The sequence below is a fragment of the Typopeltis vanoorti genome, chromosome 7 (assembly GCF_054136105.1).
Source record: "Typopeltis vanoorti isolate ZY-2024b chromosome 7, IOZ_Tvanoo_1.0, whole genome shotgun sequence".
NCBI lineage: Eukaryota > Metazoa > Arthropoda > Arachnida > Uropygi > Thelyphonidae > Typopeltis > Typopeltis vanoorti.
The window spans coordinates 40,866,772-40,893,314 of NC_143555.1; the positions used below are offsets into that span (position 1 = coordinate 40,866,772).

The 26,543-nt window shown below is 34.2% G+C and overlaps 1 protein-coding gene and 1 long non-coding RNA gene across 2 annotated transcripts in view; both read right to left on the reverse strand.

Annotated features, from left to right (window-relative positions):
• LOC150104604 (uncharacterized) overlaps positions 1–26,543 on the reverse strand; it is a 341,285-nt gene that overhangs the window by 283,644 nt on the left and 31,098 nt on the right. The window lies entirely within an intron of this gene.
• The window catches only part of LOC150104607 (kappaPI-actitoxin-Avd3b-like), a 127,571-nt gene that overhangs the window by 43,625 nt on the left and 57,403 nt on the right, over positions 1–26,543 (reverse strand). The window lies entirely within an intron of this gene.

The following is a 26,543-nucleotide window of genomic DNA, read 5'->3' on the forward strand; positions in this document are numbered from 1 at the left end:
AGTTCATGTCGATCTCTTATTTTTCTGTATCATTATTTCGTCACTTTTTAAGAGCAACATCCTAGGAAAAAGCAGACGCTGAGAATAGAGACATATGTTTTAACCGTGATTTTATTTTAAACAATTCTCACTGGAGTTGAAGAATATGTTAAAGTTTTCAAATAAATATATAAATATAAATACTTACAGAATTTTTAAATATGATTTTTATAAATCATATTTAAAAATTCTGTAAGTATGATTTAAAAATGGAGATTGGAAGTTCTTCTGAGAGAAAACTGCTGTGACTTTCATCTTTTAACTTAACTTTTTTTGTTAAATAATAAAAAATCACGTGATACAAACTGTTCTCTACCTGACTTCGTTCTCACTTCAGGATCCAACATCTAATTAAAATTAAATCTTAAAATAAGAAACCATCCACTTTCACATACAACGAGAGACTAGAAAGGGAACTAGAGATGAGAGAATGCAAAAGGAAGAAATGATCAGAGTTTTTGAGAGAACTTTGTGCTGTATTCAAATATCAAGAATATACCAATCGAAATTTCTCTACGATTTCCATAGAGTTTTTTCAAAGGCTGTTCATATGAGCCAGATCTCCCGAATCCCTAAACAAGCAGGAATTGCCGAGAACTTTTCAGCCCACCCTCGTATTAATGCCTATCATCGGTAATGTGTTTTGCAATTCCTGCTTGTTTAAGGAGGCATAGATGGCAACCCTACGGTACAATTTTTTTTTAAAGTTGGTACATTTGTCATAAACATCCATATGAAATTGCAAGTCATTATATCAAGTAGTTTGCTTTATGCAGCTGTCTGAAGCAAAAGTGTTCTCTGAAAGGGATAAAATTGAGTATCGTGCGGTTATAAAATTCTTTAAAAAAAACGCCAAAAGAAATTCATTCGAAGTTCATAAACGTTTATTGGTACTTTTCTCCTTCGTTTTCGACAATTAAGAAATGGGCTGTCGAGTTTAAACGTGGCTGTACCAGCCTTGAAGATGATCCACGTCCCTCACATGCATGAACGACGTGGATCAACATATTTTACATGAAGAATTGCAAATGAAAAAGCTTTGCGCAAGATGGGTGCCGCGCTTGCTCAAAGCAGGTCAGGTCAAAAACGCATTCGCATGAAAATCTCTGAATCTGAACAGTGCTTGGAGCGTTTTAACAAGAATAAAATTGATTTTCTGCGTCGATTTATTACTATGGATGAGACTTGGATTGACCATTACACACCAGAATGCAAACAGCAGTCAAAACAGTGGACAGAAGCCGGTTGTTCAGCTCCAAAGAAGACAGAGTAAGTTTCCATCAGCAGGAAAGGTAGGTCATGGCATAGGTGTTTTGCGATTCTAAAGGCATTTTGTTTATTAATTATCTTGAAAAGGGTAAAACAATAACTGGGGAATATTATCCCGATCTTTTAACCAGACTAGGCGAAAAACTTCGTGAGAAAAGACCCGGTTTGCAGAAGAAAAAAATTATCTTTCATCAGGACAATGTACCTGCTCACAAAGAAGTTTTGGCAATGGGAAAATTAAAGGATCTGCATTATGAATTGTTGGAACATTCAGCCTATTCCCCAGATTTGGCTCCCTCTGACTTCTGTTATCTTCCCAAAACTAAAACTCTTCCTCGCTGGTCAGCGTTTTTTTTTCGAATCAAGAGGTGATTGTAGTTGTAGATGGCTATTTTGCAGGTCTTACTGAGAACCACTACAGTGACAGGATAATGGCGCTGGAGCATTGCCTGAATAAACGTATTAGTCCTAAGGGAGATTATGTTGAAAAATAAAAATAATTTTGAAATCATATATTCGTTTTTAGTTGTTAGGCCGAGAACTTTTCAGACTACCTTCGTATGTTTTTCATTATTTAGGAAAGGACAAATAAATGCGATAAGTCTGTAAGCACGTTTTGAGAGCAACAAGAGGGATACTGTAGGAACTAGAGTTTTTTTTTTTTTTTTTGTCCCAGTTGTTTAAAATATGTTTCTTAATTTCTTGCTGGTGTGACTTTATGGAAGGCAATGTGCGAATTACTGGATATAAGGAGAGATTTTGTGTGTGTGTGTGGCGGGGGGAGGGTTCATCTATATATGGATTCCTGAGATCATTGTATCTGAATACAATGATCTCAGGAAATCAGTTTTGTCTTTTGGCAATGTCGGGATGTAGATGGAAGAATAAATAAATAAATGTTCCGATCAATAGCCACGATGAAAGAAAAGTCACAGTCACCGTTTTGGAATAAAGCAAAATTTTCAAGTTTGGCTTTTCAAAGTGTGATTTTGTGTTTGTGTGTGTGTGTCTCCCACCCACGAAAAATTGTAAACCTATAGTCCCTTGATACTAAAGTACAATAGTAATACTAATACAGTACACTACGCACGGTAATGATTTTTTTTTATTATTATTTTCATTTTTTTCGTGTTTTTTAATTTATTTTTACACAGATGGCAAGCCCTGTTCCTGAGACTAAACATGGAACTTTGTCAACCCACTTCTGTTCTGACTCCAATAAATATAAGCAGAGCGGTGGTGTCACACCGAATGAAATTCACCGATCACGTAATGATAATCACAAGCATCCACGCCCTGTTGGCTGGGGACAATAAGATGCCACCCGTCTAGTAGCATCTTATTGAGAGAGTCACTTTCAATGTTATATAATTGGTTTAAATTGATTGGAATTATCTCTCAAGCAACTAAGACTATGAGGCCAGTATAATTTGCTTGTTAATTAGTTGAGTTATTCTGCCAATTTCCCTCTTTAGAAGCATATGAAAATTGGTGAAAACATGGAAACCTCTTCACATACGTATGAAACCAGCGAATCACATGCATATTTTCTGTTGAAAAGCTCTAATAAAGAGTCGTATTCGAACTAGGTTTGAAGAGCAAATCTCGCATGTTGGGGGAGATAGACTCTCCAACATGTGGAGTCTTTGTGTTGCGTCTATCTTATGCGGTACTAACAGTTTCTCGAGGGTGGTTAGTTATGATAATATACTGTTGTTTTTCTGTCAAAGGAATGAGTCCTATATTCTGTTTATAGCCTGCACAGAAACCCCCCCCCCATATACTGTTCTTTTTGATGTACTCAATTAGTAGTTACACGGTCGTTGGTTTTAAGTCCAAGTTGGTAAAATTAGAAAGTTTGTTCTGTATATCAGGATTATTATAAAAAATAAAAATAAAAATAAAATCCTGGGTTTTATATTCACATCACGCATCTGCAACAAAAAAAAAAATAAAAAATAAAATAAATTAAAAAAAAATCGCTAAATTCAAAACTTGCCAATGAAAACAAAGGAAGGCATTCTTTGTCACTACATGTTGGTCCTTCACGGTGGGGTATAACAGCTTTACTCGCCTCTGGCATGCCATGAGTGCGTCTACCCAATTCATCTTATGAAATAGATAAGCATATCCTTCGAAGGTCACAGGTCATCTACGAGTGCATAATGCTAACTGGTTCTTGAGACGTCGCTGTACGATGTTCTAAAATGGTTGAGGTGAGCAAAATTGCCATTCTGCAGTTGAAATTTTCTCTTCATCCAAATTCATCGAGAGTATTCTAGATGGTACGATGCCTAATATTATCTTTCATAAATCAGAAATTTCCGGATTGTATGAATCGCTAAATAATCAGGCAACAGCAACAGCAGAACGTTCTTATTTATTGCAAGATTCTACTGTTGACGTGGTGCCATTGAAAATTTTCTTTCTAGGAGAGTTCAGTTTAAGGAATATAATATAATATAATATAATATAATATAATATAATATAATAGTTTACTTCTGTCATTTTTTATATTAACTCACTGCTACATTTGAATTACAGCAACTTAGCGGCTTCCAATGCATTCAAATGCCATTTTTTGAAAAGTAATAACTATTCTATTTTCAGTTTTCTATATTAAAAAATACACAACCAGATACAACTGGCAAAATATTGAAAGATAAGACAAAAATCTTCATAGCAAAACAAACGGCAGGTTGCATTATATTTAAGTAAAATGGAATTCAGGTTTCATTTGACAGGAAAAATTTCCGGCCAAGAGGGAGAAAAGACATACAACATTTAAATAAATAAATAAATAAATATATATATATATATATATATATATATATATATACTTTTTTTTTATTTGGAAAAGATTCTAAGCTTGGAAAACTAAACTAAGGCAAGACATTATCTTCGCATTTTTGAGCTCAATTAAGAACAGTAAATGAAATCCATTTTGATATAAAATTAATGTGATTTTTTTGCTTTTTTTTAGACACAATTTAACCTAATTTAAAATTAGGTTAAATTGTGCCACAATTTAAATTTCCTGTATTTAAATGTAATCACATGATTACAATGAATATGAGACAAGAGTACATAAAATGGAATGCATTTGTAGAAGTGTATAAATAATAATAATAATAATAATAATGTTTTCTATTACAGTGATAATAAAAATCCTTTATCTTCTGGAAATTACCCAGAAGATAAAGTATTATATCTCTAAGGTAGTTCCTAATCTCTCCTATTGATAAATGCAGCTGTTTCCATCATTAAAATGCATTTTAGTGACTTCAGTGGTCAGTGAGAGATTTTAAATTACTGAATACTTCGACAAGTTTTTGATTGAATGAAGTAGCTCAAGTTTGAACTACTTAATTCTAGTTTGAATTAGGTAGTTCAAACTTCCGTTTCACTGCACACATGTTTTTCTATAGGAATTTTAAAATAATGTTCCTTTACAATATTTCAATTAGTAAAGTTCTCCATGTTTCTAGTCGGTAAATTTTGAAACCAGAATTTACCGACTAGAAATTTGAAAATAAGAAATACTGTTTTGGTAACTAAAATATTGAAACCCTTAAGAACTCTAGAGAGGAATAATACATGTTTTGCATGTTATCTATTAAAAACTTCTATATCTAATTCAATCATATAGAAGTTACCAGAACTCTATGTGCTGGAATCCTTGATAAGTGTGATTATTTCCATGAGAATCTCTTTCTGAGGAATACCTGTAACAAGGGACATCCCTACCGAACTTACGTTTTCATAGAAAAGCGGTTAACTCTTTCAAAAATCTTTTATATTCGATTTTCCAAGAAGACAATTGGCGGAAGTTAAGAACTGGCCTTCAAGAATACATTAATCACATTGCATTCAAGGTGGGTTTTATTCTAGCACAAAAATCATAGTTAAATGGATTGTCTTCAATGTAAATGAAATAATATTCAAGGATATGTACAGCATTCTGCACTAACAAGGACTGACCTTTCCTCAGCAAGAAGAGAAATGTCGGCTGATCATATTTTCAACTCCGAACACAGTTTGTGCAGGCAAGCAAACAAATCTTTAATGAACCAGATAAATGTAAGAGAGGTCAAGTGCTAATTCAATGCAGATCTTGACGTGCATAAATCACACATGTTTTTATAATAAACATTTTAAATAATTACTCTTTCTTATGTGCACTTGTTGTACAACTCACAAAATCACCAGATTGCGGATGTGTCTGTGAATTTTATATTATTTTTAATTTTATTTTAGGATAAATGGGGACACTGATTTTATTCATTAAAACAAAAACAAAATGCAGAAATACAGCACTTATAGGATCATTTTTAGCAAAATCAAATAAATTATCACTAGCTATAACGATGTAATGCAAATGAGTAATAATATTTCGGCAAAATAAAGTTATATATATATAATTTTAATCAATGTAGATATCAGTAAAAATGCCCGTATAAAAAATAACAGTTCTCCGTTATATTTTGCAGAAAGTCCATTTACGAAAGTTCCAAATGGGCATATGTCCATGAATTAATGACTTAACATCTCGATAAAACGTGACCCGTTTCGTTCAGCATTTCTTTCGTGCCATTAACCATTTCTCATTTCTTTCTAGCAGGAAGGGTCATTTATTTAATTGCTCTAAATGCAGAAGTCAGATCTTTCGAAAACGTTCCACTTTCTCCCATGAATTATAATAATGAGACTTCTTACTTCAGAGCAAGGATTTCAACACTGCATATTGAAAGTGACGGGGGTCCTTCTTTGCCTCCTAATCTTAATATGAATAATGGATATCAAGTAATTGTGATGGTTTCTATGTTCTCCCACAGCATCTAATCTAATAATGGAAGGCCATCACCGAGTGGAGCCAACGCTGAGATGGACGGTCTTTCGCCCACAATTGAGTGGCCTAGGGATCGTCCGAATTTTTAGAGACGGATTTACTTATTCATAAGGCTGAAACCGGTCTGGGTAGTGACCTCCCACCATAATGTAATAACAGCATACATTTCCTAGGAAATGTGTTTTTACATTATGGAAAATACCAAGAATAGCTATCAGAACTTGACCACCTTTGCTGCGAGTTGCCCGAGATTGTACTACGTACTAGGACTACTTGCACTAGCTCACGCTAGTAATCGCCAATACTTTTATAGTTTATTATACTGTATTCGGCATGAAACTCTCTGATTCCAATCTTTGAGTTTCTTATTCGGTTTTAAAACAATGTGGGATTTAATATCCCCTTAATTTAAATAAGGAAAAATCTGTTTTATGGAGAAACCAGAGTGTCTGGGAAGAGTCAGTTTCAGAAACAAAAATAAACTTATTCATCTTCCAGTCCTTTCACGACAGATGTTTGTCCAATAGATAACAATTTTCCATATATCGGACATATACAAATCTCTCTCTCTCTCTCTCTCTGTGAACAGCTGCATTGCAGCATAAAGAAGACTATCTTCATTTAGTCGTCCATAAAACAAAATTTTAAAAAAAATGATCCGCATATCAATTAAACACACGACATTCTTTAGCTAAATTCTATTGTTACTTAAATAAGAACATAATTTAGCAAAATTTATGTTTACATATAGACACGATGATTATCTGAATTTCATATAAACACTGTAGTTTTAAAGCGTTTGGCAGAATTTGAATTTACAGAAAAAAATTGATATTTTTAAATTTATTACAAATTTATAATTTAAAAGTAGTATAAACTTAACATGAAATGAAATAATTTATCGAATACTAACTCTAAATAATGTATTTATAAACCAAAAAACGTAGCATGGAACAACCTAGTGAGCATTTATTTGTCTTTATGCGTCATTAGCTAGACAATCATCTGAACTTAATTTAGGATTGAACTACTATCAAGCCCCGATCTCTTACTATAATTATAGAATATAGCACTGGAGTACATAGCGATTAAGATCCTTAACAGAGTTAGTGATTCTAGGCGTTACAATGAACAATGGCATTTTTAAGGTAATTTAATATGTTGCATATCTCATGCAGTGGAAATAAATATCAATAGAAAGATGTAGTATAATAAAATATAATTTAAGCAATAGCAATAATATAACAATACAAAAATTTTTGCTGATCACAAGCTATATGAGGTTGACCTAATTTGAAGATATTAAAAAAAAACTCATTGCATAATTATGGATGATTTGGTATTATTCTCTGGCGTGATACCGAATAAATTCAGAAAATACAGAATATACTGAATATATATTCATAAGACAAATGAAATCCTTCTGGATTTTCAACTCAAGGCGATAAGGCAATCAGTCTCCAGTTGAATCTCTTTATTATCTATAGTTCTAAGGAATGGACATGCAAGAAACTCGAATTGTTCAATGACTTCACTACTTTATTCAAGCAATCCACTACAAGTTTCCAAGGAAATATTGTAGTCTTGTATTTAAAGAGTCGTTGGAAATTTTTAGAATAATATCACTATCGTGGAATGGCTAAGGGTTAGATTTTTTTTTAATATCACCTACACACAACAGGTGAAACTTACTGCACATTAGTACCATGCCCGGGTAAAATAATCTGGTCGTGATCTATATAACCAAGCGTGATATTTTTTTCAGGCTATTTCAGGCCTCTCTGATAAACAGAGCAAGTAGCCTCACACTGAGCGATGAAAATGTAACCCTTAATTAAAGCCTTTAATAAATCCATGTGATAGCGGGATTTTAATTCCAGCCAGTCAGTAGGAGAAGCTTTCGGTCATCTTGGAAGTCAAGTAAGCTGATGTGTGTTATTGTCTGTCTGTCTATTTGTCAGTTCAAGTGTTCAAGATTTTTTTCCCTGTTTTTAGGTCCACGCATCCTTTTGATTATAAAATGAAAGAAATGCTCAGAAGTTCGAACTAAAGCGAATGAAATATTTTCCTGTAATTAGTATTTTTGTGAAAGCTTCAATTTAAAGAAATAAATGTTTACGTCTCTCACTTCGTTTTGTAATTCAGCCATTGGAAGTTTGTCACCTGATCAATCGCTAATCCACTAATGGAATAACGGGGCAGATATGGAGACAGTTGGTGCCAGTACACAGAACCAGTTTGTTCCGAAGTTTCCCGAGACATTCGAACTACATTTCAAACTAATTGAGTACTTCATCTTTGCTGACAAGTTGAATAATTTATAGTTTATTAATTCGCTGGTTAGAAAGATTTATTAATGGCCTGTCTTGGGGGTCATCAGTTAATAAACAAGTCAATTAGAATATGTAACTAACTCACCTTTCTACATATCATAGTTTGACCTTGTTTCTGGCATTGCGGTCTCTCACAAAGGCTAGATGTCCTTTAGCATATTTTGCTATTGTTTACTTCTCTGAATGCTGATTAGAGAATGGCAAAAAAAAAAAAAAAAAAAAAAAGATCGCTACGAAGCATTTGTCACTTCCGGAACTAGATTATGCTGATTAGCATTTAGGTGAGACAGAGAAGTAGATTAAACTGAAGATTAGCGGAGTGTTATGTAGCCTCCCTTCTTGTGTATAAAAGAGAGAGGCAACATACAATAATGTACAATACAGTAATTTTTTTAATTACTGTATTACTTACAGTACATTATTACCGCGAGAGACTAAAGTTTTTAAAAATAATTTTTATTTATTTTACATAGCCCAGAAACAAATTGGAATTTTTTAAGCCACTGCAGGCCAACAGGAAGCGTAGGCCTCACAGTGATCAAATAAATTCACGCCACCTATGACAATCACAAGCATCCATGCTCGCAGCGAGGTTCGAACTTGTAGCCTGTAGGAGAATAGGGACGCAGACCACTCTGCAAATGCATGCAATTTAGGCTGATAATTTGCAAATAGACACTTGCATATATTATTAAAAATGGATAAATGCTTTAATATGGATAAATACCTTGATATTTCACTGACTGATTTGCAAAGAACTTAGCCAAGCTTCGCAATCAGCTTTTCTGATGTTTTTTTTTTTTTAATGCATATTTTATTATGAATATTTACTGGTTTTTTGGTATTATAAACTGCTGGAATGTAGATATCCGAACCATTTGGTATACTGCTCGTTTAGATATTGTCTCACACATTAAGTTGCTGAGAAGGACCTTCTTCTTCTTCTTCTTCTTCTTCTTCTTCTCTCTTCCATCATCTATATGGATGATGATGAGACAGAATGAACTTTTTCCACTTCTGTCTGTCCCGGGAGAGTCCGAACAATTCTGTCCAGTTTCTTGTCGCTTGTTGTGATTTGGTTTTCAGGTTCTCTTTTGTTTTGTCTATCCATCTAATTCTCGGCCGTCCTTTGGATCTTTTACCTTCCATCGTTGTATTCAGGGCTTTACATGGTAGTCTTTCTGTTCCCATTCTGGTCACATGGCCAAACCATCGCAGTCTTCTTTCTTGGATTTTGTCTATTATTGTTATTTCTTGTTTTAGTTGTTTCCTTATATAAGACTTAGGGCCTTATACAAGAGAGGAAATATATTACTAAACGAAAGATCTATTCAAAATTTTTGTAATACTTAAAATTACACAATAGCGACAATTCTCTGGCATACTCTCGTCATCTCAAAGGAGACTGGTTGCCTATCGATTTTCAAAAATTTATAGCTAATGGATAAATGCCTTTTGATAAATGGTAAATGATAAATTTCCACACACTCCTAAGATGAAAAAGCGATAGTGGATTTATATTTAGTTCTTTTTAATATTTTTTTATTAAAAGTTGTCGAAATAGAATTATTTTTATTTTTATATTATTTTCTTAATATTATACTTAGACTTGTTTATTCCATTTTATTAAATTCTATTTATATTTATTCTAGTTTTAGTTTTATTTAGTTTATTATATATTTCCATTTATTTATTTCAGTTAAATAATGAAATAAAAATAACAAACGTTTTGCTCAAACCGTCATGTAAATTTAAAAAATAATGCCATTTATTAATTTGCAGTTTTTGGAGGATAACGCAGTAAATAAAGAAATCTAACAGGAATTACTTTCGGCCGCTAGTATACTGCTCAAAGCAATTAGGGGATATTTTAGTTCTGTCGGATAATTATAAATTTCTGCAAATAATTATAACTGTTGGGTACTTTATACATGAATAAATATTTCTTCCTTATGGATAGGGTGTAATTGGTGAGATATTGTTTAAATAATCGATATTTATTACAAATTTAACAAATTATACATTTTAGAGTGAAATAATTTTAACAAGAATATCTCTTAATTGTTTTGAGCAGTATACAAAAGCAGCTTCTGGGTGATTTGCTATCATTGGTTCTGACATTTATTTATTTATATATTTATTATTTATTTATTGAATATTTAACTATTCAATAAATAAATATTCATTAACATTTCTCCAATACTCAGATCATTACCACATATAACTTATATAATTAGGGATCATTTCTTTCTCACAGCGGTAGTAGTAGTAGCGGTAGTCCGAGTGCTTTGCAGTTAAGGAAGTATTAAAAAAAATCATCTATTTATTAGCTGTGCTCATACAGTTTTGTATGTGACATGTCTAACTTCCCAATATCTGCATTGCTAATGTGATTCTACCACTGATACAAACCTGCATTTTTTACTCTCGACTCGGATCGACTCTGATTCTATTCTCAGATCCCTAAGGTAAAATTGATTTAAATGTATTGTTTACTGCTAATTCAGTGTGTTGTGTATTTAGCTGGCTTTCTACTATATAGGGTTTATACTGCTCGATTTGCGACGCTTCTATTAATTTTGCTTCGGAATATTATCAGTTATAGAAAAAATTAAAGAGAGAATTTTAATTATAAAAATAAAAATCTATTTTTTACGAAAAAAAAAGCATTTTTTTAACGAATTAAAAGGATTTTTAACTTGTTTCGTTGTCCCATTTACCTAGTTCTTATTCGATGTGAATCATGAACCCAAACTTTATTTGGGTTCATGATTTGAAATTTTATGAGGATAATGCATCTTAAAATAATGGAATTCTAAAAGGAACTGTTATTATTCAATAAATTGTCTCTTCTTCGTTATAATTCAAGAAAATGTATTTTCTTTGAATAAAAGAACTTTAAAGAAATGAATATAATAAAGAATATCAGAATTTAGAATATCATCAACTGCTTATAAGTGGTGATATTCTGAATATCAACTGCTGTGCCCATTATAAAACGAGCACGAAGTCACTGCCTGTGTTGACGAGTTGACATCAGAAAAGCTTAGTCCAGTCAAAACTTCACTTATTCTTATTAAGAAATCTTTCTTTATTTACAAAAGCTGATTCATAGCATATTCAATTCATGTGTAAGTTTTTTCAAGAATTTGGGTTCAGCAGAGAGAGAGAGAGAGAGAGAGAGAGAAATGCGTGGCTCTAGGTTTGGTTAGTACTAGATTGAAAATTACGTTCATGCCAACACCTGTATTGGCATGAAATGAATGAGTACATTCTCTGCAAACATTACAGATAAGATATGAATTCTCTTCGATCGAAAATGCACTTTGTTGTGTGGATTTGTTACCTCTCGTGGCTGATTTTCTTGGATTTTAGATATCAAGCTAGTAAAATAAAGCGAAGGTTAGGAAATGTTCAACCGAATTTGGCAAACACTTTTTTTGAGAATTTAGTATAAATAGAATCATTTATTTTTTGCTGTGAAATGAAAGAAGAAGAAGAAGGTTCGTTTGAAGTTGGACCGTAATATTACAATGGGCGATTACTTCTCGTTCTTTATTTATTATTATGCGAATACAACAACCTATAAACATAAACATATTTAAGAGGTTTCAGTAATTATTATTTATAGTGGTATATTTATTACGATGTGCAATAATATACCAATATGAATAATAATTTATACTGGTATATTACAACAACCCGTTCACCTGTACTTTTCCGTATAATATACCAATATAAACAATAATTTATATTGGTATATAAAAAATAAGTATATTCGTATAAATCTTCGTACAAAGATTTATTTGTCCCCAACTTCAAATCCAAGCAGAATATAATATTTTCAAGTTTAAGAATCTATTAACACTACTTCAGTTGTAACTGATCCATCTATCTTCAAAACTGGTGTCCAGTCTCACTAATTAATACAGACTGCAAAATCATTTCCAAAGGTAATGCAATTCGATTAAAGCCCACACAGCCTGAAATTATTGGCCAATACCAAACTTACTCTGCTCTTCTAAGAAGATTGCTACACGATGTCCTACATCTAATAAGAGATGTCATCCACATCGCAAACAGTCATAACAAACACCCAGCACTCATCAGCCATGATGAGTTCAAGGTTTGCCTTTGGGAGAGTAGACCATGAGTATCTTTACGAAGTGTCAAGGGTATTTGGACATTATTGACAGTCAAGCTACTACTTTTCTGTTTAAAAATAAACAACCAGTTCACTTGACCTTTCCCGTACTCTCGAGGGAGCAAGGATGTCCACTCTCTGGACAATCATAATCATTAGCAATTGAACCTTTCTCAAAAATTACACAGCACCATGATCTCCAAACGAACAGCAGGTCAAGTGGACAACAATTTCTCTCATCTTTTCATATCATCTTTCACCGCATTATATTATAATATAACGACGAAAAAACGATAGTAATCGATGCAGTACACCGACCATATGCCGAAACTTCAGGGGCCAAATTAAACTCTGCAAAAATCACTTGTTTGTGATCAGAGAAATGGATGTCGGAACTGATTTGCCCCTTGAATGTACTTGATCAAATGAAGGACAAAATTACTTATGCATACACTTTGGCAACAGCCAAATACATAATGCGCTAAACTGGGCACAACTGCACAACCATTTCAAACAGGTGCTAGGAAAATGGAATACCAGGAAAAGTCTTATTAATTGTTGTCCGTTTTAATAGTGTAAACAAGTTGACATGCGTAGTGTTTTATTCATTTTGTATAGCTATAAAATGGATACATCTCCACGAAAGCGTTCAAAAATATGTACTCTTTCTCACCACACATCTGTGACTCAAAGACTAACTGCCAATGAGTGCAGTGTTGGCTTCGGTACTGTTAATGCGATTTTAAAGAGGTTTAATCAGACAGGTACCTTTTCTCCTGACAGAAAAGGAAAATGCGTACGAAAAGGAAAACTACATTTACTCAAGATCGTTTACTAGTTAGGAAAAGCAAAATGAATCCAACATTGTCTGCTGTAGACTTAAATAGAGACTTGGCAGCTAGTGAGATTAATGTTTCTGATATGACAGTCCGTCGAAGATTGTTGGAAGCAGGAAGAACTGGTAATAGACCAAAAACAGAAACAACTGTTGACGCCGAAAAAAGAGGCTCCAGTGGGCAAAAGGTTACAAAGATAGGAGTGTTGAGAAGTGAAAGAAGATCATATTCTCATATGAGAGCCATTTCTTTGCCCAAGGAGAGCGTACCCTATCTTCGCAAATCAGCGGCTGAGAAGACTTCTCCCGCCCACCTTCAACAAGATCCTAAACACTAAAAAGATATTTTGGGGTTGTTTCACACAAAGACGGTCCAAGATCTCCTATGCCGGTATGATGAAAAGTGACCAATACATAAAAATCCCGGAGAAAAGAGTGTTCCCACAAATCCAGAAAGACAAAGAACTCATCTTCCAACAGGGTCTCGCTCCGTGCCGCAGTTCAAAAAAGTGAAAGAGTTCCTCAAAAATCACAACATCCAGTTGCTTCAGCTGACATTAACCCAGTAGAAAATTTGTGTGAATAGTGAATAAGTAGAAAATTAAATTGTGATACAAATTATAACTTACTACAATCCATTATAAAAGTATAGTTTAAAGATGCAGAAATAAGAAAAAATGTGTTTTACGTGGGTAGAGTCCATGCCTAAGTGGATTAATGAACTTATTAGGAACAGATAAGCCCATATAAATTATTAGGTCATGTTGGAATTTAATTTTGATATTTATTTTCTTGCAAAATTAAATTTTTTCTTTAAAATATGAGTGTTCAGATTAATTTGTTTTCTACTGTACGTTAAAAATTGAACATTATTTATTTATCCACATAAGATTAGATCTATGTAGATGGATGCAATGCAGTAGGAAACAATCAAACGGTTTCGCATTATTCTCTCTGTATCTCCGAAACCTATTAACATTACATTTATTTACAGCATTTTATCAAGTTTGATTGTTTATTTACATAAACAATTCCATTCTTTTCTTTTTTTAAAAAAAAGATAGATCAATGTAAATTAAAAAATGTTTTAAAACTTATGAAATAAGTTACCTTAATTAATTCATATATTTCAAACGTGTAGTAACATGATTATTAATTGCTTAATAAGCGAAGTAGAATAAGGTATTAGATAAATGAATTTCTATTTTTGATATCGCTATTACTTCTTTTAATTCTTCAAATCTAATCTGTACTGATATAGAACAGTTTGTTTGGGTCATTCGCATTTCCTTAAACGGTTAATAAAGAAGTGAATGGGGTTGCTTTAAGGGTTAAAGTGAAATAACTGGGAGGAGACCTCCACACCGCCTTTCAGGAATGCGAACAACCGACTGGGGCTTTTGACCTAATGTCCAATCCTCACCTTCACGTCGTGCACCCGCATTAGTAGGTATTTACTGAGTACTGAATGAACGAGGATGGACTGGCAATTTGGTACTTAGCCGACCAAATTATACTCTCTATTTGGCTTAACCACAAATGCATGTGATGGTAGAATATGACGAGATTTCATGCTGGCTGAGACGTCGGTGGGTTAAAAAGTAAAAAAGCCCCCCCCCGCTGTTTTCGTCTGGGAACAAGGGCGAACAGTGAAAAAAGTCATCTTTTCAACTGGAATAAGCTCCAACTCGAGAAAAATAAACCCAACGTAAGAGGAACTGAAGATAGGAACTATCAATATAAGAAGTATTAACGGCAAGGAAATCGAACTTGTAGAAGAATTGGAAAAGTACCACGTGGACATAATTGGCATTATTGAGACAAAAATTCTCCATGCTTGTTCTATTTCTTGGTTCTCTTTTTATTTATCTTTCTCCATTTATTTAGTATTTCTATTTTAGAAAGTAATAAATAATGATCTGAAAAGATTTCATTTCCTACATAAACACATACAGTCTCTCTTAGTTAAGATAGTTCATGATTTGTAATGATATAGCCGATTATACATCTTCCCATTCCAAGTATATTTATTTATATCTTTTATTCGAACAAAAACAAGGTATTAGTTACTTTTAAATAAATGAAAATTCAAAAATCGAATAGTTGCAAATTTCTCCCTATAATATCTGAGATTAGGTTAATTATAGTAAAGGAAAGCATAAACTTTTTTCCCTCCTCCCGTGTGTTTTATTTGTCCTATATTCCATCAATCAGGAAACTGAATTTTTGCCTCATTATTTTTATGTATGCAGTTGGGGAAAATCATAAAATGTATATATTTTAGATAAAAAATTTTTACAATAATTTTGAATAAATAAATATTTTAAATATTTATTCATTTTGCAAAGAAATAGATTAACGCATACGAATGGATATATATTTTTCTAATAAGCAAACATAAGGAATACACAGAATTCGCGTACTCACTTCACTTCATTTTACTCCCTAATTTGAAATTTATAAGTAAAATCGAAATCATGATTCTCTCGCTTACTGTTGTAATGAAGCTGGGGCGGGTTAAAATTTCCAGTTTATAACATTTCGTTTATTATTGAATTACTATTCTTAACTGAAATATCATAGCCCTTCGCAATTAAGAATTTTAGGTTATATTTTTCAATTAAATTTCAGCTAGGATGGAATTCGGGAATCAGCAAAAGAAGCTTATGACTGCTTTTTGTCCACTTTACGTGCACTAGAAATGTATTTATATAAGTTGAAGCAGGTTTTATATATAGCCTGCCATAAAATTATCTCGATAAATTTATGCGTAGCGTTAAATATTTAATATAAAAATGAATCACGTTATTAACATTATCTCATACTAAGTTAACTGTTATGAAATATATTTAATTTTTTTTTAAAATCAGCTACTGTGTAATCTCGTTTCTTGAGAGTTCCAGTGGAGCTTTGAAATGAAGAGAACTAAAATGCCTTTTTAGTTTCCCACGTATGACGTTCTGTATACTGGAAAAACCAAGCCGTCTGTTTCTAGACAAGTTGCGATGGAAACAGCACGTTATGGACGCAGTTTGTCAGGTGCGATCCTCAACTTCCGTGCCTGTTGTGGACCGTAACAGCGAGATTTATTGATGCTAAAGTGTGAAGAGGCGAAATCCGATCCTCCACTCCTCCCTGTTTCTGTACCCAGAGAATGATAATTTATTTGCTGTTGCCCATATTAATTAACTTAATTGGCATCACATCCTCTCCTGTTGACTATCGAGCCAACTGCTTTTATTAGGATGCTTTTATTAAGTTGAGCTCCGCGGATGAGAAACGGGGGAAACTAAGGACGAAGGTGACTCGGAAGTATTGATGAACGGGAGGGAGAATGGAGTGGGTGGAAAGTGGAAAGATAATAGAGCCACTTTAATGGCATTTGAGCTTGTAATATTAATACTTGCGAGATATACGAGTTTCTCTAAAGACTGCAATCTTTTAAGAGTTTCTGTTACTGGAAAACGAATTGAGAAAGGGATCTAGAGTTAAATCGCTTTTCCCGATAATCTGGGTCTTGATAATATGAATAATATGCAGTGACTTCGATGCCTGATTTTGAGATTATGGGAAATTGATTCCTCAATGCAGATGCGTTACTAAAGTTATCTTAATGAATTAAATACACCGTGTACGATTTTTCCCACTTTTGTTTTCGTTTTTTTTTTTTTTTTACTTCGTACTTAGAGGAAATTTTTATTTTCTGACTTTTCCATGATCTATGGGAATAAAACATAAGGAAATAACCAAAATTAATCGCATTGCTGGAATAATTACGTAACTGTGAACATCTTTAAAATTCATTTTGACAGATGTTCACTTTAATTACAGAAATATTTTTTGACTTTAAAAAGCGGATGAATCTTATAGAATGAATCTAATAGCGACTTATGCATTAAAAAATAACAAATGGAATAATTAATTAAAATTAATGAAATTTAGAAGTACAAAAACTGTTTAAATACCCATTACAAATATTTTTTAAATCTTTTAGTTCTTGCAGAAATAAACTGAATTTCTCCTTTTATTAAAGAAGGTTGTTATCCTGTTCTTTTGTTATCTTGTCTTGTTACATGTCTTTTGTTATACTGTTCATATACATGTATATATATTTTTAATTTTATTTTCCCCCTATCCCTTCCTCTGAGCTTCATTCGCTTAGGAGAAAAACGTTAACTAGGTTATTTTGAGACATTAAAGTAACTATGGTGGTATCGGTAAAGGGATCATCAAATCTGACAGACCAATAAAAAAAAATCGGAATTGCTTGAGGACAATCAGGAGGATTAAATTATCCACGTTAGGAAGAGCGGAAGCATACATTTGACTACTAATTCAATACAAAGATATTCACAAGGAAAAGGATTTATCTTTTCTAAGCTTGAAGACAGGCAATTTGCTTGATTAAAACGAGCTATGAGGTACCCACCTTCACTTTTCTACTGATCATCGGTAAATATGATTAGTAGAAAAGTTGAAAGGATAACAGCACTGCAAGTTCTGTTATTATTTCGACTTTTTCAAATTACGATAGTACATTAACTTTCCGAAGTGAAATGCAATTACCATTTCAGCGAAGACAAGACAGACAGTTTCGTGACTAGGAAATCTACTTGCTGTCAGCTATAGTCGAAACATGGCTTCACTGAAAAGATCTGCCATCCTCTGTTTGGCAAAGAGATAATGCCCGCTACATGGCAAATTAGCAATGAAGAGAAGACAATAATAGGAAAATATAAATAGCGGAAAGAAATATATCCCAGATCACAGCGAACTCTATTCTGTCGTACAATTGTTAACTCATAGAGAACCCTCCTGAACCAGAAAGAGGAGTGTAGAAAGGGAAGGCGTTTTGTGTATTTTGTGACTGTTTCTGAAAGCGGTTTGTTGGAACAGTCACTGGGTACCCTGAGCAGGTGTCAAGCTATCAACATCCCTGAATGGTTGACAAACTGGCAAAAGGCTCGCAGACTCGAATACCATTGACGCCCGGGAGTAATCTATCACAGAGGAAGTCGCTCATCTATCACTTGTGGTGTACACCTGCGATAATGTCATATCGAGTTCGCCTTTGAACAGCCATCCTCACGTGGGCTGTCTAGCATTCTATAAACGCATTGTGTGTTTGTGTGTGTGTGTGAAAACAGAGAGCTAGCTTACGCCTCCATCACGCAATGCTGTCAAGTATAAAGAAATCATGAAGAGGAAGAGAATAAAATGCGTAAATTATATTCCTCTGTTATGTTCCTGTTGCTATGGATATCGTATGACGCAGGTGAAGAGTGCAAAGAGGAGAAAATGAAACAAGATATTGCAAATTCCGTTCATCTTCAGCGATCTTCTTGTTCGAGGTGTACCTTAAGGAAAGCCATCCATATTGTAGAGCTTCTAACGATTCCGGTCAAGCATAAATATCAGTTTGCTTCTTCTCTTCTTTCATCTCCACCCATTCCTTTCGAGTCTCTTCTTCTTCTTTCTTCTTTCCCAGTTACTTATATTCATAAGTTTTCCACTCACTCCTCCTTTTCCACTATAATAATAATGTTTTGAATAAGGGAAAAGAATTTATAGATGCTCTTAATGATGCCTTTTCCCTGTGTTTAGAAGGAAATATTTTTGTGGGGAAGCTCAAAGTCTTTGCGTTTTCTGAATCATACTGTTATTTCGTTTGCTTGCAGTATTCCTTGAATCAGCAAAATACCCTAATACTAACGATAACAGATCAGGGTTCTTAGATAGCTATACTGATTAATAATAAAAACCCATGAAATCTAGCTTAATTTTATAATTTTATATATAGAATAATAAAAAAACTCATAAAAAGTAAAAAAAAAAATTCGGAATTTACTATATTTTTAGAAAAACTTCAAATATTTAATAAAATTTATAAAACACAATTTATTTATTATTATCATTGAAAATATAAAATCTTTACAAAAAATAGTATTCTTCCAACCCACGTGCCTTATAAAGGCGTACTGTAACATTTTTGGCAAGTTTTTAAAATAAAATTTTATTTCATCTATATAAGAATATTATATTAAATACTATAATTTCATAACATGTATAATAATTTTAGCATATTATATTATATCATATAATGAATTCGCAGCAAATATTTAGTATATATTTAATGTTATCCAATATTATATTAGTTAACAGAAGTCCGAAATGATATAGCTCGTTTCTGAAATGCTTTCATTAATATGACTGTCGCAAGTACTGATGGAAATACTGAATGTAGTATCTGTTGTCAGAGCTTGACAATACATGGAGATGAGCCAATGATCTTTGACCAGCTAGTAGTCGAAGACCCAATTTCGTAAAAAATTGTATATAAACGTAAAAACAAAGAAAAAAAAATCTTGCACTCGCAAATCCAAGATTTTTTCATAAGGATATTCTGATTCTGTGACTGGTGAAGAATTCTTGTTAACCTGGTGGTCACTTTCGTGCATAATCGTAACGCAAACAGGGAAATTCCTAGAGGCGAAGCAGAGTTCCCCCCCCCCCCCCCCGAAAAATAAAGACAGCAGACAGTTCCAACAACATTTTAAAGCAGATTTTAGAGAGGAACTAAATCGCATAGCATTCATTCGGATGTACGAGGGGAAAGGGAGGGAGGGAGGGAGGGAGGAATAAGCAAGCACTTCTGTTAAAAAATACATGTCAGAAAGGTGAGTCAAAAGAATCTGGACAAACACCTAGGGGAGAGCAGTAGCTCGAGGTAATAGTTACTCTTAAATGCGGTTTGCACAGTTTATTTAATACGCCAGGCGTAAAAGTAGTCAACAAAGTACCTCCTCGAAGATTTTTTTCTTCCTTTCTAAATACAAGTCGCTTTCCCAGCACCACCCCTGGGGAGAAAAGCATGGTTCTCCTTGGCATTCGGGAGGCCTTGCCCGTTCACTCACACGTCCCTCGTCACTAAGATTTATGAGGGTGCAAAATGCAATCAGACTGGTCCTTCTGTGGACGTCTTCAGACACAAAAACAGAACGTTCGCCTTCGCTTAAGAAAATCCCGTTAATTACCAAACGTCATCGTGAAGGTTAGGGAATCGCGTACAACTGTCGGCGACGCTAACAAACTTACCTGCCCTGTAGTAAGGGTAGGGAGGCAGAGGGAGGGGGGGATGCAAGGAGGAGTCAAAAGGTACAGAAGTAATTGTTCGCTTGTCTTGTGGAGTTTTCAGAACCACCTTTCTATTACGATTCTTCGGCTACTTGTCAGATGGAGGTAATTACTCCGTACTTGTGTTTCTCTACCTGGGAAGTCCTTGCTTGGATTCCCATTTATTGCATCTTCTCTCTCTCTGTTAATTACTTTTTTCTTACCTTTTCTCCTCGGTCTTCTTTAGGCTATGGTGAACCGATATACACACACAGTGGCATGAGAAAACCACTTAAAGGCGTTTTCTTCATCCACAGATGTTGTGTTACTGGTACAATCCAATTCTATTTTGTTTACTTGATTAGGGATAATTTTAGAACGATGAATATCTTGAATCCGCCTTCTCTGACAATTTCTAAACGCCTGTGTGTTTGTATATATGGGTGTCAAAGCATCGAGCTTCATTATTGTTGATGACGTTTTACTTAGGAGAACAAGCACGATATCTTATTTTATCCATACAGCGAAATTCTGAAAAAAGTATCAAATATGCATTGCAATACTGTATAAAACAGAAGAAATTATGTTGACATTGTGAATATCTGTTGCAACAGGTCTTACTTGTGATGAAATAATTTCGTTACACGTCGCTTTCATAGGAATAATTTTTAATTACATGCCTCGAGAGTGTATTTCAGTACGATGACTTTTCATTTGCACTGACAAAAGCAAACGTACTGGTCTGGGAATACATTCAACTAACAGACGATAAGTCGGCAGTCTTAGCCCCCCTAAGCAATTAAGCAATAATTTTAAATAGTTCAACACAGAAACCATCCAATTTCCTTGCAAATATTTGCTAGAACCGCAGCTAACGAGAGATTGGCTTTAGTTCTAGTGCAACCAGTAATCGTGTTCCTACCCATCGGGATTGTAAACCTTACGTTAAACCCATAAATGATGTGTGTGTGTGTGTGTGCGTGTATGTGTGTGCGCGCGCGCTGTTTTTAGTTTATAATTAGCAATTCAGAACAATTCTTTCGTTTAAGAATTCTCAATTTAATAAGGGATATAATATCCCTTAACTTAAATAAGTTCATGTCGCCGAATCGAAGCCTTTGGCTATTCATCATAATTAGCAAACTCAATTTAATAATTTGAGTGAGCAATGCATTACTAATCTAGATTTTATGCACACACATTAAATAAGTGACTTGTTTATGCTCGTTCAGTTTCTGGTCCAGAACGACTTTCATTTTATTTGAGAGCCCAACTCAAATTAGGGGCTCAAATCGTAACATCTCGAGACTTAGATATCGCTGCTTAATTAAACTGATAGTGTAATACATTTTATTAATATAAAATGAATTTAATGAATTAATAATAGTCTCTAAGTGCAGAAAAGTCACATTGGAACATAATCTAGATGCGAATAAAGCGCGATGAAAGAGGTCAATTAAACTGCCATGAAAGTTTTAGATTAGGGAAAGTCTCAAGAAAGTATATATTGTGAAATCACAGGTCTTATTCACTGCATAACAAAAACTCGAAGTAAAAATGAATATGAGGCGCTTATAAAATAGCGAGACTGATTTTGAGTGACGCAGTATATGTCTTGAGTAGAAGTGTTGCATGCTTAGACGGATTTCACTTTCCTGAAGATAGCGCTGAGTATTAATTGGACTAGTCTGCTGCTAACAGCGGAAAGAATATCCAATATTGTATCCTGCTTTAAATCCTGTGTGAAGTAACGGTCAATGGATATAATGACTGGTTATTTACATAGAAGCTTAATTATACGATTGATAGAGAGTTAAATTAAAAATAAAGACTTGATAAAAAAAAATGAAAACGTGTCGGTTGCCGTGTGTTGTTTGAGATGATTCTGGACCCAAAATTCTCCAGACGGATCAACCACTTTATTCTTCCGAATAGAATTCAATTGCCTTCTGGAAATGGCTAGAAATATTCCTTGATTTGATAAAGGGCATTTAAAAGAAAGTCTCAAGATACTTTGAAGCAAATTACAAAAGATAAATAAAGAATGAGTCTTGAACATTGGGAAGCTGTTAGTCAGCGAAGTACAGTTTCGAAAGTCAGTCAAAGTGCTTCACTACTTAGTCCCACGCAATATTAAGTTAGAGTTAACAATCGTGAATACATAAACTCTATTTGAATTGTCCTATATGATTTAAAACACGTATGAGTAAACTTTATATTGGATAATTACAACAATGAATATTCAAATATGAAATCATGACTAAGCTAATACGTATCTAAAAATGACTAGACTGCAAAGCAATTTCATCCAACAACGTATTTGAATAATACCAGCATCAGTTGTTGGAAAGGCAACAACACATGGATAAGTAATTGTTACACTTTGCAATTTACTCATTAGGTCGGACCAAGAACCCGACAGGAGTACGTTGTATCCTGTCATAAAGTGACACGGGAACACCCTACTGGGATGTGCTTAACTTCTTTAAGGGCTGGAGAAATTACATAGAATATTGGGGGTTGGATCAATACATGCAGAACAAGCCAATAACGGACGGCTGGCTACATCATGAGGACTTCGTGACTGCAATTACCGCCCCGAGACGTGCAGTGTAATGAAAGGTGAGTGTTCTCACGACTGCCTCCGTGACTAAGTCTTTCTAGCACCATTAATTATTCTCCGCATCAGCTTAATAGGCGTGTCTGTGATGGAGTTGATAGATCTTTCTGCTTGGCGTTTGGAAATTTCTAAATGTTTGTGAAAAACTCCGATGACAACTGCTGTTGGTAACTTTTCTCATCTTAATTTTCTCGCTTCCCACAGTCTTCTTTTTCTCGCAATTTGATTTGATAAAATGGGCGATTGGGCTGTTTGCCGCTGCCTCTTATAATAACTTAGAAAAATCTGAATTATCGTACTTGATATTAATAAGAAAATTAATCGAAGAATATTTGTGATGGTAAGTAGATGTTTATTAAGTCACATTTTAAAGGCTTTGCAAAGCTCTGAAAAAAAATTAGCATTTCCCTGAAGCAGAAGTGTAAACACTTTATATATGCGTTAGGGAAGATGCCAGTTGTTTAAAAAGTGGAACCGATTTGAATACATATGCTTAAAGTTCATGGTGGGAAGGTAGGGATATTTGCGACTTCCTGACGTCTGTTTCGCCTTACTGCGTCTCGTCATCAAAAAGCGGCTTCTGAAAAAGCGCTGTCCATTCAAGAATAGCAGACATTGAGACATCCGGGCCTTTTAAGAAGGAAAAGGTGTCTATTAGTTTTGTACTTTGCATCTCTTTACGTTTATATGGCTGCATTGACGTATCCGCATTGTCTGCTACTCTTGACTGGATAAGACTTCAAAGAAAAACGATGGTGGTACATCAAAGGATTTATTATAATGGATTTTGTTCGCTATTATTAATCATTCCCTTAACAATGGATTAAACGAGCATTGTTTGCTCAAGGTCACTTTAAACAATTATATGATACATTATTGTTTATATATATTATATATATATCACCTATGTGACTGTTCGTATAAAACATTTTTATAAGCAACAATACTATCATACATTGTTAAAGATGCCAAGCTATTTTAAACTTGGTTTTACTTCCATTTCCCAAGTAAGCAAACAGACAAATAAGTCAAGTTTTCGCCTACATGTATTGCAAGTCTAGGGTGACCCCTATACATGCAGGCGCAAACTTGACTTATTTGTCTGTTTGCTTACTTGGGAAATGGAGTAAAACCAGGTTTAAAATAGCTTGGGGCATCTTTAACCATATATTATACCCAAGGTAAAAAACTTTCTACTATCATACATTGTTATACTACTCAGTGGTTTATTACATATGTACTCATTCAATCCTCCATACAGTAGAATTTAGTCTACAATCCAGATTTAAAATTAATATGCATACAAAAATTGATTAATGCAGACATAAGACTTAATCCACACTCAATAAATTGCTTTTCACTGTTGATTATTCGTGCATCTTGCCCTTAAGAGGATTTATTGCAGGATGAAAACTCTGCGATTTGTGAGAGTTAATTAACTCACAGCAGCTAAAGAAACCCTTATAAATATTTCTAAAATGGATTAGCATAAGTGTAATATCCGGATATTTCATTTTACAAAATGAAATGCCCGACAATGGCTTGAAGGTATCGAGCCGGCTTGTGCTGTTTTTATAAACCTGGCACTTAAGTGGATCGAATGAAGGTAAATAACCCCTTTACATAATTATAATTGCCATTGCCTTATAACTCATTTCTCTCGAGTGTTCCTGATGGCTACGTTAACAAGATGCATACCTTTATTAAGGGCAAATTTTTAGCTGAAAAGAAATTGTCTTTGTAAGAGAAACGTAATTACTAATGTTGCATGCTGATGACGTTGCCGCATTTCATTTCGATTCCCTCCCTAGATGTTACAGTGCGCGCGCGCGTGTGTGTGTGTGTGTTGCTAATGGAATCTGAAATGTCAATTTCTTCAGAAACCCCTTTTGGTAGCCCCCGCACTTTATCCGACTATGAATACTCTGCCCACTATTCTGAGTTGAAAAATTACCGGAAGCCTCGGCATCATTTCTTTTAAAAGGTTTAAAAATGAATTCAGCCAAAGAATGGCTTTTTCCAGCTTAGATGATTGATGCATGTCTGCGTGGCGAAACCGTGTGGTTTTTTCCCCTGTCTCGTGGTAGGTATGTAAAACACCTGAACACGGCTTAGTCTACGAGCATGGCTACGGAGACAAGTTTTCCCACGAAAAGGCCGAATCGTTTCGATAAAATCCGAGCATCGGCTCAACGTGCATACGTTTTGATCCTCGTGCACTGATTCATGCGTTGTTATTCGAACCAGCTGTTGTTTTTCCCCCTCTCTAACTCATCCCCCCTCCGCTTAACGCCGAGGATGGGTAAGGAAATAACGACGGGTCTTATTTGCAAAACTCTCTTCGCCCGGTGTTCACCTGCTAGGTCACGCACTAAGCTGTTTCAACAAGATGAAATTCTTTCTAAAAAAAAATGATGTTAACCATTTGCGAAGAATCTAACCTTACCAGCATCGTTTGATTCTCATCTGCGAGTACCATCGTCGATACTTGGACATTTGTGGCGTTAAAGTGTTTCCCAGAAAAAGTACTTGGAAGAGGACATTATTCGGCTCTTTTATTTTATTGATAGACGTGCTTTATATTCTCGTTCCCAAACATTTGCAACACGCTGTATACATCTTAACTGAAAGGCATACAACAATGAAAATCTCCAGGGAAAATTTTTCCAGCACTCTTTTACCGGAACCATTTGGATTTTTATTCAGAAAAATAATACAAGTGCATATAACTCTATGGCATTTGTCGGTTATGGCTTTTTATTTTATTATTTTGTTGTGTCTGAAAATGAATGTGCTCTATTACTGTAATGAACCGTTTGGGAGTCGATTTATTTTTTGTTCACAATATCCTAATAATTACTCGGAGCACGTCTGCAAGTTTCCGGTTTTATTTTTATGGACGCCCGTATTTGTATTTGTATCCATTTTTCCATGTAGAAGTCGTACAACCACAAAAATTCTTACAGTTCAACAGTGGCACTTGCTATAGGAGTTCTGTTCTCTCTCTATGCAGTATTAACTCACTTAGTGAAAGTGCAAAAGATAAAGCTGTAGTGCTCATGTTAAAAATGTGCACTTCATGAATGGAAGAGCATTTTCAAAATGAATGCACGTACGCCTAACCATCGAGGGAGAGCCACTCAAATTTCGAGTGACTTGGAAATATCCATCATTGTCAAAAACACACACTAATTTAGTACTACCGACCATTTGTTTCTAAGGCTCGAAAATTTGCTAGAACGTAATAACGAAACAGAAGTTACTATATAGAAAAAAAAAAACAAAAAAAAACGGCAACTTCTTTTAATTTTACACATAAAAATGCTCTTGACACTGTAGCA